The sequence below is a fragment of the Canis aureus genome, chromosome 14, assembly GCF_053574225.1.
Source record: "Canis aureus isolate CA01 chromosome 14, VMU_Caureus_v.1.0, whole genome shotgun sequence".
NCBI classification, from domain to species: Eukaryota; Metazoa; Chordata; class Mammalia; order Carnivora; family Canidae; genus Canis; species Canis aureus.
In genome coordinates, this window is record NC_135624.1 from 20,974,942 (window position 1) to 20,992,379 (window position 17,438).

A 17,438-nucleotide genomic window follows, 5' to 3' on the forward strand; every position below is an offset into this window, starting at 1 on the left:
GATTTTGTGACTTTTATGGCAATAAATTATTGCCACACCTCTTTTTTTCCATAACTTCATCCAGTTCTTTGAATTGTGTACTTTTGAACAGGACTAAAAAGGCCAATTTTGCCAATTTTATGTATATCCTCTGTGAGGTAGGGAAGATGCCTCTTACATTTTTGTACTTTTCACATGGGCACATCAAAATACATTACCTTCTGGTTGGTTTTTTCCCATGCTGCTCCTGCTCTTGAGGACCACATCTGACTCCCTAGAATCTTCCTTAAGGATGTGTTTCAGGCCAAGCAGTCTTCCAAAGTCAGCAGTTATCAATGATTTTTCCCCTCTGACACAATCCTATAGATAATAGGCACATTTTGACAAAACTCCCAAATGAAAGACCGTCTCATAAGACTGTAGAAGAGGTAAGGGAGGCTGCAGATGACCTATGATTCCCAGTGTGGCCCACTGACACCTCTCTCACTTTGCTCTTTAGGCATATGCAACTACATAATATAACTGGAATAATTTTGAGTTCATTATAATTTGTTTAGTTTAAAATCAATTTGCTTTGAATTTTATTGCGTAAACACAGGATGCAAAAAATGTCACATTTGTATGTATAAAGTCCTATGGAAACCTCCAGAAAGAAACTACTGGGAGTGAGTTCATCAAGGTCACAGGATATAGGGGATCCCTGGGTGGCTCAACGGTTTGGCGCCTGCCTTCAGTCCAGGGCGTAATCCTGGAGTCCTGGGATCGAGTCCTACATCAGGCTTCCTGCATGGAGCCTGCTTCTCCTCTGCCTGTGTGTCTCTGCCTCTCTCTCTCTCTCTCTCTCTCTCTCTCTCTGTGTGTGTGTCTCTCATGAATAAATACATAAAATCTTTTTTAAAAAAGGTCACAGGATATAAGATCGATTTATAAAAATCAATTGTAATTTTATATACTGGCAATGAGCAATCTGAAAATGAGATTTAGCAAACAATTCCATTCACAATAGCATGAGGAAGAGTAAAATACTTAGAAATAAATTTAACAAAAGGAGTAAGATGTGTACACTGAAAATTATAAAACATTAGTGACAAAAATTAGAAAAGACCTAAATGAATGGAGAAACATTCCATGTTCATGATTTGGAAGATGTTAATTCTTAATTGTTATCAAAATCCTGAGGGATTTTGCTGCACTTATGCTGCCTATTTCCTGAGCCACCCTGTTAGCCAGAAGCTGGGCCAGAGTTGGTTTCTCCAGTTGCAGATCTTGGTGCTTTGTAATGATTGAGAAGTGTCCATTGAAATCAGCTTCCCAGTCATATGTGGTAGCCAAATGAACTAATATTGGTGAGTGAAGCCCCTGCACACTGAATGAGCAGATACCGTCACCATCCATGGTCACAGGGTTCAAAAAACATCATTAATCAAATGGGAGGACAAACCACACACTGGGTTGAGAAAAATTTTGCGAATCATATATTTCATAAAGGTCTTATGCCCAGAATATAATAAGACAGACAACCCAATTAATGCATGGGTGCACTATTTGAATAGACTTTTCACTAAAGAAGATATGTGAAGGACAAGTTATATGAAAAGATGCTCAACATCATTAGACATTAGAGATTGGAAAATTAAAAGCACAATGAGATACCACTTCCAAGGCACTGGAATGGCTCTAATAAAAAAGAGAAAAAAGTTAGTGTTGGAGAGGATGTAAAGAAACTGAAGCTTTCACGCATTGCTGATGGGAGGTAAAATGGTGCGACCACATTGGATGACAGGTTCTCAGGTTCTTAGAAAGCTACTATATGACTTCACAATTCCACACTTACATATCCACCCAAGAAAAATGAAAATACAATATACAAAACTTCTAAATGATCATTCATAGTCTTACTATAACACAAAAACCTCAGACTAGATCCAAATGTCCATCAACATGTAAATGCATAAACAAAATGTGATATCATCATACATTGGAATACTCTCCAGTAATGAGTGAAACTGCTTATATATGCTACAACATAGAGGAGCCTCAAGAAGGAAGGCAGGAACTGAAGGAATCCAGAAATAAAAGGTTACATATCATGTAATTCTCTGTATATGTATGAAGTATCCAGAAGAGACAATCTGTAGAGACTGAGCGGTTGCTGAGGTAGCTCTGGGAATTAACGATAAAAACTCATGGAAGTTTGTGGGGAGGAGGGAGTCTGGGGGGCATTAGGGTGATGAAAATGTTGCAAAACTGGATTGTGGTGATATTTGCCCATCTGTATACTTTCACTAAAAATTATTGACTTGTAATTTTATAATGGGTGAATTCTATGAATATTATACCTCAGTAAAGCTGTTAATAAAAATTAGATAAAAATAACCAGAATGCAAAGTGGGAGGTACATATGAAACACGTTTAGCAGTAAATTGATATTTCTTGAAGCTAGGTGATAAGTAATAAAGGATCATTATTTTTCCTTTTGTCTTATGTCTCCATTTAAAATTTTCAAAATAAAAAATTAAAAAGAAATGATAAACAAGGGAACTTTCATGCTTCTTTTTTTTCTCTAAGTGAAATGAAGTCTGACTCGGTCTTTGTATCACAAGGCTGAAAGAAAATTAAATCTCATTCATCACAGAGGTGTCTTGCTAGGATCACTCAACAATCTGGGAGGCTCATGTGATGCCCAAAATTTTCCAGTCATCTGGGTGGTGGTGATATGACCAGTCTCTGATATGAATGATTCTTAGAAGTCAACAATGTTGCATTTATGCCAAGGACAGAGAAGGAATGTCTGCAGTCTCTAGTATCCATGTTTAGAGCCAGCCTCCATAGATCCCTTCTGGTTCAAGATCCTGGCTGTCATTTCCTTCTTCTGAGTCTTGATCCATTTGTGCCCAAGGAGAGGGCACGACTTTTTGACAGGGATGAACCTTAGACCTATGTCCTCTTGTCAGTTGTGAGAATAACTCCCCTGGGGCTCATTCCAGCCCTCTTATCATAACCTTTTTCCTGGATTTCAGCTTTCACAACAGCCAGAAAGAAAATTCATCTTGCAGCTACTTCTTTAGGTTGTGCTCCTGCACCTGGAGTCTGGGTTCAAAAAATATTCTTTGACTTTAATATGTGTGCACATGCGTGTTAGTGTGTGTGTGTAAACACAATATAATACACAAGTACCTTATCTTTTCAAATTCATCTTCAGCGTGTAAGGCTTGGTGCATTCACTTATTTAATTATTGATAAAGCAAATATTACTGAGCCCCTCCAAGTAATGCCAGGCAGTGTTTGTGGCACTCCTAGAGGTGCGTCACTGAGTGGAGCCAACAAAGACTCTGCTTTAGAGCTGATGATTTTTTTTTAAGATTTTATTTATTTATGAGAGAGAGGGAGGTGGGCAGAAACACAGGCAGAGGGAGAAGCAGGCTCCATGCAGGGAGCCCGACATGGGACTCAATCCCCTATCTCCAGGATCACACCCTGGGCTGAAGGCGGCACTAAACCGCTGAGCCACCCTGGCTGCCCTAGGCCTGATGATTTCAAACCATAATGTGCCTCATCTCATGATGTGCCCTCCTTAATGCCACCCAGTTACTCCCCATCTCCCCACCAACCTTCCCTTCTGCAACCCTTTTTTTTGTTTCCCAGAGTTAAGAATCTTTCATGGTTTGTCTTCCTCTCTAATTTTTCCCCCACTCAGTTTCTCCCTTCCCTTATGGTCCTTTTCATTATTTCTTAATATTCCACATATGAGTGAAACCATATGATAATTGTCTTTCTCCAATTGACTCATTTCACTCAGAGGTGTTATACTATATGTTGGCAAATTGAATTATAAATGAATGAATGAATGAATTAATGAATGAATGAATGACTATGGGTAGTCCAAATTGAAATATGCTGCAAATACACACTAGATTTAAATGACCTATGAGAAAATGAATGTAAGAGACCTTAATAGGGGACACCTGGGTGGCTCAGCAGTTGAGCATCTGCCTTGGCTCAGGTGATGCTCCTGGAGTCCCAGGATTGAGTCTAGCATCCGGCTCCCTGCAGGGAGCCTGCTTCTCCCTCTGCCTATGTCTCTGCCTCTCTCTGTGCGTCTCTCATGAATAAATAAGTAAATAAATAAATCTTTTTTTGAAAAAAGACCTTATTAATAATCTGTATATTGATTACATGTTGAAATGATATTCTGGATAATTTGGGTTAAATAAAATACATGATTAAAATTAAAACAAAACAAAACAAACCTTGATGTGCCTAAGAGTCACATGGCAAAACTGTTAAGATGCAGTTACTAATTCCAAAAGATCTAGATGCTGCTAGAGAGCTGCATTTTTAACAAACTCCTGTGCAATGATAATGCTGCTGGTGTACAAAAACTGAATCAAGGTCTGGGGTAGAATGCAGGGAAATTTTGGAGAACACAAAAGTTAATCATTCACGAGTTCCCATACTGAATTATTTGCAACAGGCTCCTCGTCTGTGCTGAAGGAGGGTCATTGACATGCTCTGCCCCGAGGGACCACACACTTGTCACTTGGCCCTCAGGTAAATGATTTCTCTCTTTTGTCATGAATACCACCCTGGTGAGGCAGCCTACACACTGACCGCACCCTATCCCACATTGTCTGTTCACATCCAGAGCCTTCTCTGATTAATTCACAGGTCAGGACCTGTGTGTCAGCCTTCCCTTAGGGAACTGATCCTATTTTACACTTCAAAAGCCCATCTGGCAGGTATCAAAGGTGTGTAGGTCTTTGGAGCAGAACTTGAGCTTTTTCTGGTCTTAGGTTTTAACTCATTCCTGCTCCCCACTTCTGTGTTATAATGTTAATGATAAGAAGTTAAAATAGGAAAAAAGTACCCTTGTTTTCGCTTATTTTTTATGTGCCTTGTTTCCCCTGGAAAGCAATCTCTTTGTGTTTGTGTGATTGTTCCACAAAGTGAGTTAATTCTTTGTAGGTCCTGTGGCTATAGTTCAAAAATAGCAGACTTCTAAACAGCCAGGTTACTCAGGCATTTAGCCAGCCACAGCCTGGGCAATTGTATGGCGGTGCAACTTAATGGAATTTTGCCTCTAGGAAACTCTTCTAATGAAATCATTGAAAAGGCAGACAAAAATATATGTAAAATGAAGTTCTTTTTTTTTTAATTGATTGGATTTATTCTATGAACTTTACAACCGTTACTTGTATCTTAACAGCAGTTAAAACACAATTGTAAACTTACAACAATTATTCTATTTTTTTATGTTAGTCTTTTAAAATATAAATTCAGTTAATTAGCAAATAATATATTGGTTTCAGAAGTAGAGGTCAGTGATTCATCAGTCTTATATAATCCCGAGTATTCATCATATCACATGTCCTCCTTAATGCCCATCACCCAATTACTATGCTCTCCCACCCTCCTCCCTTCCAGCATCTCTCAGTTTGTTTCCTAGGATTAAGAGTCTCATATGGTTTGTCTCCCTCTCTGATTTAATCTTGTTTTATTTTTTCCTCTCTTCCCCTATGATTCCTCTGTTTTGTTTCTTACATTGCACAGATGAGTGAGATCATACAATAATTGTTTTTCTCTGATTGAGTTATTTCACTTAGCATAATATCCTCTAATTCCATCCACATTGTTGCAAATGGCAAGATTTCATTGTTTTGGTAGCTGAGTAGTATTCTATTGTGTGGCGGCATATATATATATATATATATATATATATATATATATATATATATATATATAAATAATCTCACACCTTCTTTATCCATTCGTCTGTTGAAGGACATCTGGGGTCTCCATAGTTTGGCTATTGTGCACATTGCTGCTATAAACATTGGATGCAAGTGCCCCTTCAGATTGCCACATTTGTATCTTTAGGGTAAATACCCAGTAGTACTATTGCTGGGTCACAGGATTACTCTCTCTTCGACTTTTTAGGAACTTCCATACTGTTTTGCAGAGTGGCTATACCACCTTGCATTCCCACCAACAGCATAAGAGGGCTCCCATCCTCACCAACATCTGTCATTTCCTGATTTGCTCATTTTAGCCATTCTGACTGGTGTGAGGTGGTATCACATTGTGGTTTTGATTTGTATTTCCCTGATGCTGAGAGATGTGGAGCATTTTCTCATGTGTCTGTTGGCCATTTGTATATCTTCTTTGGAAAAATGTCTGTTCATGTCTTCTGCCCTTTTCTTGACTGGATTATTTGTTCTTTAGGTATTGAGTTTGATAATTCTTTATAGATTTTAGATACTAACCCTTTATCTGATATGTCATTTGCAAATATCTTCTCCCATTCTGTTGATTGTCTTTTGATTTGTCAGCTGTTTCCTTTGCTGTGCAAAAGCTTTTTATCTTGACGAAGGCCCAATAATTTATTTTTGTCTTTGTTTCCCCTGCCTTTTGAGATGTGTCTAGTAGAAGTTGCTATGGTTGAAGCCACAAAGATTGATAATGCCTGTGCCCGCCTCTAGGATTTTGATGGATTCCTGTATTACATTTAGGTCTTTCATCCATTTTGAGTTTATATTTGTGTATAGTGTGAGGAAATGGTCCAGTTTCATTCTTCTGCATGTGGCTGTCCAATTTTCCCAATACCATTTATTGAAGAGACTCTTTTTTTCCAGTGAATAGTCTTTCCTGTTTTGTTGAAGATTAGTTGACGATGAAGTTGAAGGTCCATTTCTGGGTTCTCTATTCTGTTCCATTGATCTATGTATCTGTTTTTATGCCAGTACCATACTGTTTTGGTGATGACAGCTTTGTAATAGAGCTTGAAATCCAGAATTGTGATGCTACCAGTTTTGGTTTTCTTTTCAACATTCCTTTGGCTATTCAAGGTCTTTTCTGGCTCCACGCAAATTTTAGGATTATCTGTTCCAACTCTGTGAAATGACTTGATAGTATTTTGATAAGGATTGCATTAAATGTATAGATTACTCTTGGTAGCATAGACATTTTAACACTATTTGTTCTTCTAATCCATGAGCATGGAGTGTTTTTCCATTTTTTTGTGTTTTCCTCAATTTCTTTCATTTTGCCTCTTTGGTTAGGTTTATTTCTAGGTATCTTATGGTTCTGGGTGCAATTATAAATGAGACTGATTCCTTAATTTCTCTTTCTTCAGTTTCATTGTTAGTGTATAGATATGCAACTGATTTCTGTGCATTGACTGAATATCCTGCCACTTGGCTGAATTCCTGTATGATTTCCAACAATTTTGGGGTGAGTCTTTTGGATTTTCCATATAGACTCATGTTATCTGCAAGAGTGAGAATTTGATTTCTTTGCTGATTTGGATGTCTTTTATTTCTTTTCGTTGTCTGATTGCTGAGGCAAGGACTTCTAGTACTATGTCAAACAGCAGTGGTAAGAGTGGAGATCCCTGCCGTGTTCCTAACTTTAAGGGAAAAGCTCTCAGTTTTTCCCCATTGAGAATGATATTCACTGTGGGCTTTTCTCATATATGGCTTTTACGATATTAAGGCATGTTCCTCTTATCCCTGTAGAGAGTTTTAATCAAGAAAGGATGCTTTACTTTGTCAAATGCTTTTTTCTGCATCTATTGAGAGGATCATTTGGTTCTTGTCATTTCTTTTATTAATGTAGTGTATTGCATTGACTGATTTGCAGATGTTGAACCACCCTTGAAGCCCAGGAATAAATCCCACTTGGTTGGGGTGAGTAATCCTTTTAACGTACTTGTTGGATCCTATTGGCTAGTATCTTGGTGAGAATTTTTGCATACATATTCATCAGGGATATTGGTCTGTAATTCTCCTTTTTGGTGGGGTCTTTGTCTGGTTTGGGGGTCAAGGTAATGCTGGCCTCATAGAAAGAGTTTGCAAGTTTTCCTTTCATTTCTATTTTTTGAAACAGTTTCAGAAGAATAGGTATTAATTCTTCTTTAAATATTTGGTAGAATTCCCTTGGGAAGCCATCTTGCCCTGGGCTCTTGTTTGTTGGGAGATTTTCAATTACTGCTTCAATTTTCTTGCAGGTTATGGTTCTGCTCAGGTTTTCTATTTCTTCCTGTTTCAGTTTTGGTAGTTTATATGTCTCTACAAATGCATCCATTTCTTCCAGATTGCCTAATTTGTTGGTATATAGTTGCTCATGATATGGTCTTATAATTGTTTGTATTTCTTTGATGTTGGTTGTGATCTCTCCTTTTTCATTCATGATTTTATTTGGATCTTTTCTCTTTTCTTTTTGATAAGTCTAGCATGGTTTATCAATCTTATTAATTCTTCCCAAGAACCAGCTCTTAGTTTCATTGATCTGCTCTACTAGTTCTTTTGGTTTCTGTTTCATTGATTTCTGCTCTAATCTTTATTATTTCTCTTCTCCTGCTGGGCTTAGGCTTTTTTTGCTGTTCTTTCTTTAGCTCCTTTATGTATTAGGTCAGGTTGTATATTTGAGACCTTTCTTGTTTCTTGAGAAAGACTTGTATTGCTAAATACTTCCCTCTTAGGACTGCCTTTGCTGCATCCCAAAGGTCTTGAGCAAGTTGTGTTTTCATCTTCATTTGTTTTTGCCATGGATTTTAAAAAATTTATCTTTAATTTCCAGTTTGACCCTTTCATTCTTTAGTAGGATGCTCTTTAGCCTTTCTGAATTTCTCCTTGTGATCAAGTTCCAGTTTAAAGTATTGTGGCTTGAAAATATGCAAGAAATGAACACAGTCTTGTGGTACTGGTTGAGCTCTGATTTATGACCCAATATATGATATATTCTTGAGAATGCTCCATGTGCACTTGAGAACAATGTGTATTCTGTTCCTTTAGGCTGGAGTGTTCTGAATATATCTGTGAAGTCCATCTGGTCCAGTATGTCATTCAAAGATCTTGTTTCCTTGTTGATCTTCTGCTTAGATAATCTGTCCATTGCAGTGAGTGGGTATTAAAATCCCCTACTATTATTGTATTACCATCGATGTGTTTCTTTAATTTTATTATTAATTGGCTTATATAATTGGCTGTTCCCATGTTAGGGGCATAAATATTTACAATGATCAGATTTTCTTGTTGGATAGACCCTTTAATTATGAAATAATGTCCTTCCTCATCTTTATTATAGTCTTTGGTTTCAAATCTAATTTGTCTGATATAAGAATTGCCACCTCAGATTTCTTTTGATGTCCATTAACATGATAAATGGTTTTCTGTCCCCTTACTTTCAATCTGGAGGTGTCTGTGTCTCTTGCAGACAGCATATTAATGGGTCTTGTTTTTTTATCCAGTGATATCTGTGTCTTTTGATTGGGGCATTTAGCCCATTTATATTTAGAGTAACTATTGACAGATATGAATTCAGTGCCATTGTATTACCTGTAGAGTTACTGTTTCTGTATATTGTCTCTGTTCCTTTCTGATCTATGTTACTTTTGGGCTCTTTGCTTCAAGGGCCCCTTTTAAAATTTCTTGTAGGGCTGGTGTGGTCATCACAAGTTCTTAGTTTCTGTTTGTTCTGGAAGCTTTTTATCTCTCCTATTTTTTTTTTTTTTAAGATTTTATTTGATAGAGAGAGAGAAAGCGAGAGAGAGCACAAGTAGGGGGAGTGGCAGCAGAGGGAGAGAGAGAAGCAGACTCCCCACTGAGAAGGGAGCCAAATGCAGGACTCAATCCCAGGACCCTCGGATCATGACCATGATTTTAAGGGAGGTTCTCTGTGCCTCCTGGATTTGGATGCTTGTTTCTTTCCCCAGATTAGAGAAATTCTCCACTATTATTTGCTTCAATATACCTTCTGCCCCTTTCTCTCTTTCTTTCTTCTTCTTCTGGGATCCCAATTATTCTAATATTGTTTTGCTTTATGGTATCACTTATCTCTTAAATTCTCCCCTCATGATCCAGTAGTTATCTCTCTTTTTCTCAGATTCTTTATTCTCCATCATTTGGTCTTCTATATCACTAATTCTTCTTTTTGCCTCATTTATGCTAGCAATTAGAGGCTCCATTTTTTATTATATCTCACTAATAGCCTTTTTTATTTCTCCAGAAAGAGATTCTTTAGTGTCTTCTATACATTTTATCAAGCCCATCTAGTATCTTTATGATCATTATTCTGAACTCTAGTTCCAACATCGTATGTCCATACTGATTAGGTCCCTGGTAGTCAGTACTGCCTCTTGTTCTCTTTTTTGAGGCAAATTTTTCCATCTTATCATTCTATTCATAGAAGAATAGATGAATGAGAGAACAAAATACTAAAAAGGCAACAAGGACCCCAGAGAAATATATGCTAAACAAATCAGAAGACACCTGAAACCAGAAAACAAAAATTAGGGGAAAAAAAGAATATAATTAGATAAGTGAACAGAACAGAGCAATACACTATATCCTGAGTGTATTTTTGTCAGTTTATTAGAAGAAACTACATCCCAAAATTGTAAAGAAAGAAAAACATGTATATATAAAAATAAAATTAAATACATTGAAAGGATAGAAAGTGATTGTAAGATGAAAATTAAAGAAGACTTTAACAAAACAGGAGAAAACAAAAGAGGAAAAGGAAGAAGAAGAAAGCAAACATGATCAGACAAGTAAAGAGAACATAGCCATTCACTAGATCCTGGGTGTATTTAGGTCTGTTAGAAGAAACTACATCCCAAAATTATAAAAAAAAAAAAAAAAATATATATATATATATATAAATATATATATGTAATTAAATGCAATGAAAGAACAGAATGTAACTATAAAAGTGAAAATTAGAATAAGTTTGTAAAAAAGAGTTGATAAAATTAGAAATGGTTGAAAAAGGAAAGAGATAAAAAAATTTTAATTGAAAAACTAAAGAATCATGGGGGAAAAAAAGAAAAACATGAATTCTATATATTATATTCCCCCAGCGCTGGAGCTTTGCAGGTCTCAGTGATCAGTAAACTTGATGGTGGCTGAATGTTCTTGCTAATCTTCTGAGGGAGGGGCCTATTGCATTGATTCTTAGGTGTCTTTGCCCCAGGTGGGATTACACTGCCCTTGCCAGGTGGCAAGGCTAAGTAATCTGCTCTGGATTGCTCCATGTGGCTTTTGTTTTTGAAGCCTTTTCCTGCTGCTTTAGAGGATGAGAGTGAAAATGGCATCCTCCCAATCTCCAGTCCCAGAGCTGAAAGCTTGGGGTCCCACTCCTCAGTGCTCCCTCAGGGAAAAGTGGTCCATCACTTCTGTCTCCCTGGTCTCTGTCCACACTCAATGCTCACCCAGCCTATGACTGAGTGTTTTTATCTTAGGCATGTGACCATGTTTTGAGTCTCTAAACCCTGCAGACTGCTGTGGCTTACTCCTGCACTGCTCCTCCCCAGGGAGGAAGAGGGGTCTTGCTGGTTCTTCCGCTTGCTGGTCCTTGCTCAGAACATGGTCACTAACTATGCCATGGTTCACAGTTTATAGCAACCCTGAGCTGAAAGCCCACTTCTGGGCTCACTAATGGCAGCTGGCTTCCCCACTCCAATGCCTGGGAACTCTGCTGCATTCAGACACCACTGGTCTTCCTGTGGCGCCAAGGATCCTGAGACCATGCTGTCCCACCTGGGATTCCACCCCCCACTTTGCTGCCTAAGCACCTTTCAGACAGGGATGTCCCTCACCAGAGCAGATTTCTAAAAATTCTGATTTTGTACACCGCTGCACTTTCCAGTAGCCAGTTTATGGAGACTTATAGAGGCTCCCACCCTGCTCTCCCATGGTTTATCTTCCCATATATCATCTGGGATTCACTTCTCCACATCTCTTACTTTGCAGAAAGTAGTCACTTTTCTATTTGTATAGTTTTAGCTATTCTGTTTTTAGATCTCCAGTTTGCAGGTGTTCCGAATGATTTAATAGCTCTCCAGCTGAATTCCTGGGACCAGATGAAACTAAGGTCTTCTAGTCCTCCACCATCTTGGACTCCTATCTAAATGAAGTTCTTTACAACATCATGACAGTAATAAATACTTAGGGGGGGAAGAAAGCAAATATCTGTGTTTGTTTCTCATTGCTACTATAACAAATTGCTTGAGATTTAATTACTTTAATTTTTTAAAGATTTATTTATTTATTCATGAGAGACACAGAGAAAGAGAGAGAGGCAGAGACACAAGCAGAGGGAGAAGCAGGCTCCATGCAGGGAGCCTGATGTGGGACTTTATCCTGGGACTCCAGGATCATGCCCTGGGCCCACCCTGGGCCAAAGGCAGTGCTAAACCACTGAGCCACCCAGGGATCCCCCGAGATTCAATGACTTTAAAAACATGGCCACTCTTAAAGTTCTGGAAGTCAGAAGTCTGCAATCACTTTTGCTGGGCTAAAGTCAAGGTGTGTATAAGATGACCCAGTTGGATGGAGGCCAGCAGCACAGGTGGTGAAAGAATTTACCCAAGGGAGAACAAAGGAGATAGAAGTTTATTGAATACATTGCAAGGGAGCAGTGGGTAGGAAAGCAAAGGAGAGACTCTCTGTGCAAGGCTTTGGGTGGTGGTGGGGTGGGGGGTTGATTATAGTTAAAGGGGGAAGGTGAGGAAGTATAGGAACATACGGAATTGTACTTTTTTGGTACTTGTGTACCAGGTGTAAGTAACCCATTGGTCAACTAGGGCTTATGGATATGCTAAGGCAGCCTATGGGCCTGCTTGCATTCAGCAAGGTGATGGGGGTCACTGTGGCCCCTTCTGCCTTACTCAGGTTTCCATCACCCAAGTTAGTTGCCTACAAGCAGCTTTTACACTGAGGACTGATTCCCTGTGGGATGTCTGAGGGCATCTGTCTCCTTGTCTTTTTCAGCTCTCTTGGCCCCCATATTCCTTGGCTTGTGGCCCCTCTCTCCATGTTCAAAGCTTGTCATTTCAATTTCTGATTCTGTCATCATGTTGCCTTCTTTTCCAACTTTGACTCCTCCTGCATCTCTTTTATGAGGACGGTGGTGATTATATCAGGTCCATGAAGATAATCCAAGGTAATATCCTTGTTTTCTAAACTCAATCTCTTAAAATTAAGATCCTTAGCTTACTCATGTTTGCAAAGTTGCTTTCACCGTATCGGGTAGCATTCTCCAGTTCAAGGGATTATGATGTGGATATTTGGGGGACCAGCATTCAGTTTACTCTAGAAGCAAACCATAGGAAGTAGTTAATAGTGTTACATTCATTGGAATATTTTATAGCTATTAAATGATCTTGAGAGCATTTAATGAAAATAGAAAGTACTGTAGTGCATTCAACATTTGTTCACTAAATCTAATACTTCCTATGTTCCAGGATCTGATCTGACCACAGGGGATATAGTCAAGAGTGAAGGCTCAGCTCTCTTACTTTGTAATGCTGGTCAAGGAGACAGACAATAAAGAAATAAATCAATAAACAGAGTAATTTCAACTAGTGATAAGAGCTATGAAGCAAATTGGGTGGTGGGGGCAGATGAGGGGTGACTTTGCTCAGGCAATCAAGTAAGACTCCCTGAAGGGGTTTCGTTTCCACTAAGACCTGATGAAGAGAAGGAGCCAGTCACACCCCAACCACTGGGCAGAACTTTCTAGGCAGAAGAGAAAGCAGAGCTAATGGCCTATCTTGAGGCAAGCAGGTATTTGGTGCATACTAATGACTAATGCAGGTGTGGCTGGGTGTGGTATCAAGGAGAGAGTTAGGGAGGGTGGGCATGAGGAAGGATGTTGCAGGCCAGCAGCTGGCGATACTGCTGGTTGCTTACCTTAGAATCCCATCTTTCTTCTTTCCCACAGAGACAACCAGTTTAGTGTTGTGCATCAATGTATATAATTAATATACTGGTTATCCTGATGTATCTTGCTCCTGAAGTAGGGATTAGGGTTTGTTTGTTTGTTTGTTTGTTTTTGGCACATCTATGGCAATAAAGGTGTCTAGTGAAATCAGTGTGTGGAAGGAGGACTTTGACTTTTGCCCTTTTACTCCTTTCTCCTTGGAACACAGACAACATCCTAGAAATGGAGCAATGCCTTGCAACCATGAGCCTAAGAGCTTTGGGCTAACAATTTTGGAGCATAAAAGGTGCCTGGTAAAAAGCAAAATAATAATAATAATAATAAAAAGCAAAAAAAAAAAAAAAAAAGGTAAAAAGGTGCCTGGGAACTTGAGGGGGCCATGTGGCTATTACTCTTATTCTAGAATACCTGCCTCCAGTTCCTGTTTGGCTGGGCTATGTGAACCAGGATTCTGTGACATGACTTAGAATCCAATCCCTTAATGATAAATATAGTAAGAAATTTATATTTTGTACTGTGTGTAACTAGAAATCATTGGAAGGTTTTAAGCAAGAGAGCAATATGGTCTGATTTATATTTGTAACAAATGATGTAATCTACTATATGGAGACTAGACTGTAGGTCCTACTAGGTCCTACTAGGGACATCAAGTAAACAATCATTGCAGTAATCTAGGAGAGGGATAATGCTAGCTTAGACTAGGGTTATAGCAGTGAAGGTGGGGAGACAGTTTGTATTTTATTAAGTTAAAAAAAGGAAGCAGTAAGATATACTTATTCTATATACAGTAAAATAATAGTAGCCAACATTTATTGAGCATCCATTATGGCCAAAAAATGTTTTAACCATTTACATATACTAACTCACTTATTTTGTCATTATACTAGTTGTGTGAAGCATTATTTTTTATCCACATTTTAGAGCGAGAAAAACTAAGAAGTGAAAAGGTTAAGTAGTTTTCTAGTAATGATAGAGGATGCCTTCCTCCCTGTGTGTGTGTGTGTGTGTGTGTGTGTGTGTGTTGGATGGGATGGGGGTGTTCTGTATGTGATGTGGGTATGTAGATAGGGAGATACAGATGGGTCACCCTAGGAAAAAATGCTAGAAGGAAATATATAAAATATTTTAGAAGTTTTATGACTGAGCAGTAGCATTTCATGCAATTTTTCTTCTTTATACTTATTTACCAGCATTTCTACAGGGAACATGTGCTATCTTTATACACAGGAGAATAATTATATGTAAAAGATACTATAGTTTAGAATTGTATTGGTGTTTATCAATATATTTTATATCATGCCTGGTCTTTTTAGGCAAAGAGAGAAAGGGTCATGGTGTAGTTACTGTGGCCAAATATGAAGCACACCAAACTGAGCCGTGGAAATGAAGTCATGGAGCAAGTTAAGTTCTTAGACTTCCAGGGCATAATGATGGCTGCTTCATCCTAATCCAGTCATCTGTCCAGTCATTGATGATGTCTTCTGAAAATAGTCCTATTTTAACCAAATAACCAAACTTTTCAGCTTTTCCACAGGCTGGCATTGTAGGGAGCAGCTTTTCCGCACACACTCTGCCTATTCAGACGTGCTCCCAATAGCTGGATTCTGTATGCCAAGTTGGCTTTCTCTGAAGAATTTCTCTTGTCTGACATGACATCATTTAGTTTATTTATGTTGGAGAACCCTCAGGGAAATACTATACCTGTGTTATATATGTGTATGTGTGGATATAAATTGCAGAACAACAAATCATTAGAAGGTGAATTCACTTCTCAAATTCCTAGGAGCTGTTCAAAGGTAAGCCACATAAACTACTTCTAGGTATCCTTTGCCAGAACTAGCAAATGAGAAGAGGGTGTCGAAATCCAATTTAGGGGTGGGGGACCCCAAAGCAACTTTTTAGACTCCAAATCCTGAAATTGTCAAAAAACATTCTTTAACCTCTCTGCAGGCACTGAACATTTATTTCTCAGAATCACTCAATCTCTGTATCCTCAGACTCCTCCACATATTTACTGTTTGCTCATTTCTTAGCACTAAGCCTTGCACATCAATATCATGAATACATTAGAAGAAAAAAAGTGCAGCCATAAATGTATCAAAAATAGAAAACAAGGGATAGTAAAATAATGGACTCAAAAGTCAGAGAATGGACAAAATGCTAATATTGTGCATTAGTATGCACATACCTTTTTTTCGTAAGGATTTGAGAACATTGGAGTGTTTGTTCCTTGTTTTACATAGACAATTTGAAGGACATAAAATTCATGATATATTGAAAAGCTTATGTTAAAAACTAAGGACAAAAGTCTAAATAAACCACACTTTATTCTTTAAAAATGGCTCTTTGTTTCATTACATTTGCTACCCTTTCTAAGATTCGACCCATTCATAAGTGAAGGTAGCGTTTGGATTATGCAGTCAAGTTACATGGTATGTCAATGTGGAATAAAATGATGATGAAGAAACGGTGTTCATTATACAATCAAGAAGCATGAAAAAGATTAGAATAAAGAGGCTTTAGGAGAAGAATTGTTTTGTTTTTTCACTTTAAAATAGATATGAGAGCTTGTTGAAGCCACCTGACAATACCAGGATTTGAATAAAATAAAGAGAAGAGGTTTTAGTTGAACAAGGCACTCTTTCCTAAATGGACTAATTCTGATAAATCACTAAGATATGGGGCTGCCAGATTCCAGACAATGAATTTATACAAAAGGAAACAAAGCCCCATAGATGTTTTTATTGTAGATGTTCTCACTATGTCAGTACCAAGCTATGAAGCAGGCAAAGAACTGAGCATAATTACAGCCTCTCTCAACGAAGTGAGGAGGGCTGGTTTGAGAAAAGCCCCATTGAAGCTCATTGCCCTGGAGGATTCTCACTGCAAGACCATAAATCAGGTTCAAGGGCGGGAACTATATCTGTGGTGTGCAAGGCAAAGGGTCTGGTTCGTAGAGATTAAGTTGGGTTATGTTATGTAGGCCACAGAAGAAGGAGCCTAAGTTTTGAGACCAGTGGTTTGGGACTTGGTCATAGCTCTCACATGATGCAAGGTTGCCTTGGAGAAGACAGCAGCTTCTCTGAGTCAGTCTTCACATTCATAAAATATAGTGCTGTGACTATGTGAACTGTAGGGACTATCCCCACTTGGGCATTCTGGTTCTTTCTCTTTAGAACCTTAGCTTGTTTTGTTTACTCCAACGGCAGGGCAGTATTGTAAAGTTTAATGGCCAACAAATAAAAAGGCAAACTCCAAATGTCAGAAAAGAGGGTTGCAGCCTGCTGATCCCTGGTGTGAAGGATTATATTATTGTTTGTCAAATATTTCACTTTCTCTCCTTGAGGAACCCCTTCTTGTGTGAGGTATATGTGTCTCAACCCTGTCAATGTCAAGAGTGGCCACGTGAACATGCTTTATTTAATGGAATACAGATGGAAGTCACATATGTCACTTCTAAGATGAACATTTTAGATTCATTGTGTCTCTTCTCTCTGGTACTATGGCCATAGATATATCAGAGATAGAAGATGTTCTCTCAGCCCAAGGCTGGAGTGCCTGATATTTGGAATAGTTAAATGATCATACATTGTAAGCAGGAAATAAACCTTTGTTTTAAGCCACTGCAATTTTGGGGATCATTTGTTATCACAGCAAAGCAACATTCTAGGAATGGCCAACTATGAAAAGCAGTTCTCATTTCTTGACTATGTTTTGAACAGAAAATCAGAATTCTA

The 17,438-nt window shown here is 38.3% G+C and overlaps 1 long non-coding RNA gene across 5 annotated transcripts in view; it reads left to right on the plus strand.

The window, feature by feature from the left end:
* Nucleotides 1-17,438, plus strand: part of LOC144283221 (uncharacterized) — a 310,775-nt gene that overhangs the window by 15,979 nt on the left and 277,358 nt on the right. The window contains exon 2 of one of the 5 annotated variants that reach the window (XR_013351655.1): nucleotides 4,454-4,530. The exons of the other annotated variants lie outside the window; for them this stretch is intronic. This is a non-coding gene — a long non-coding RNA (uncharacterized LOC144283221). The remainder of the gene's footprint in view (nucleotides 1-4,453; nucleotides 4,531-17,438) is intronic. 5 annotated transcript variants of the gene reach the window in all.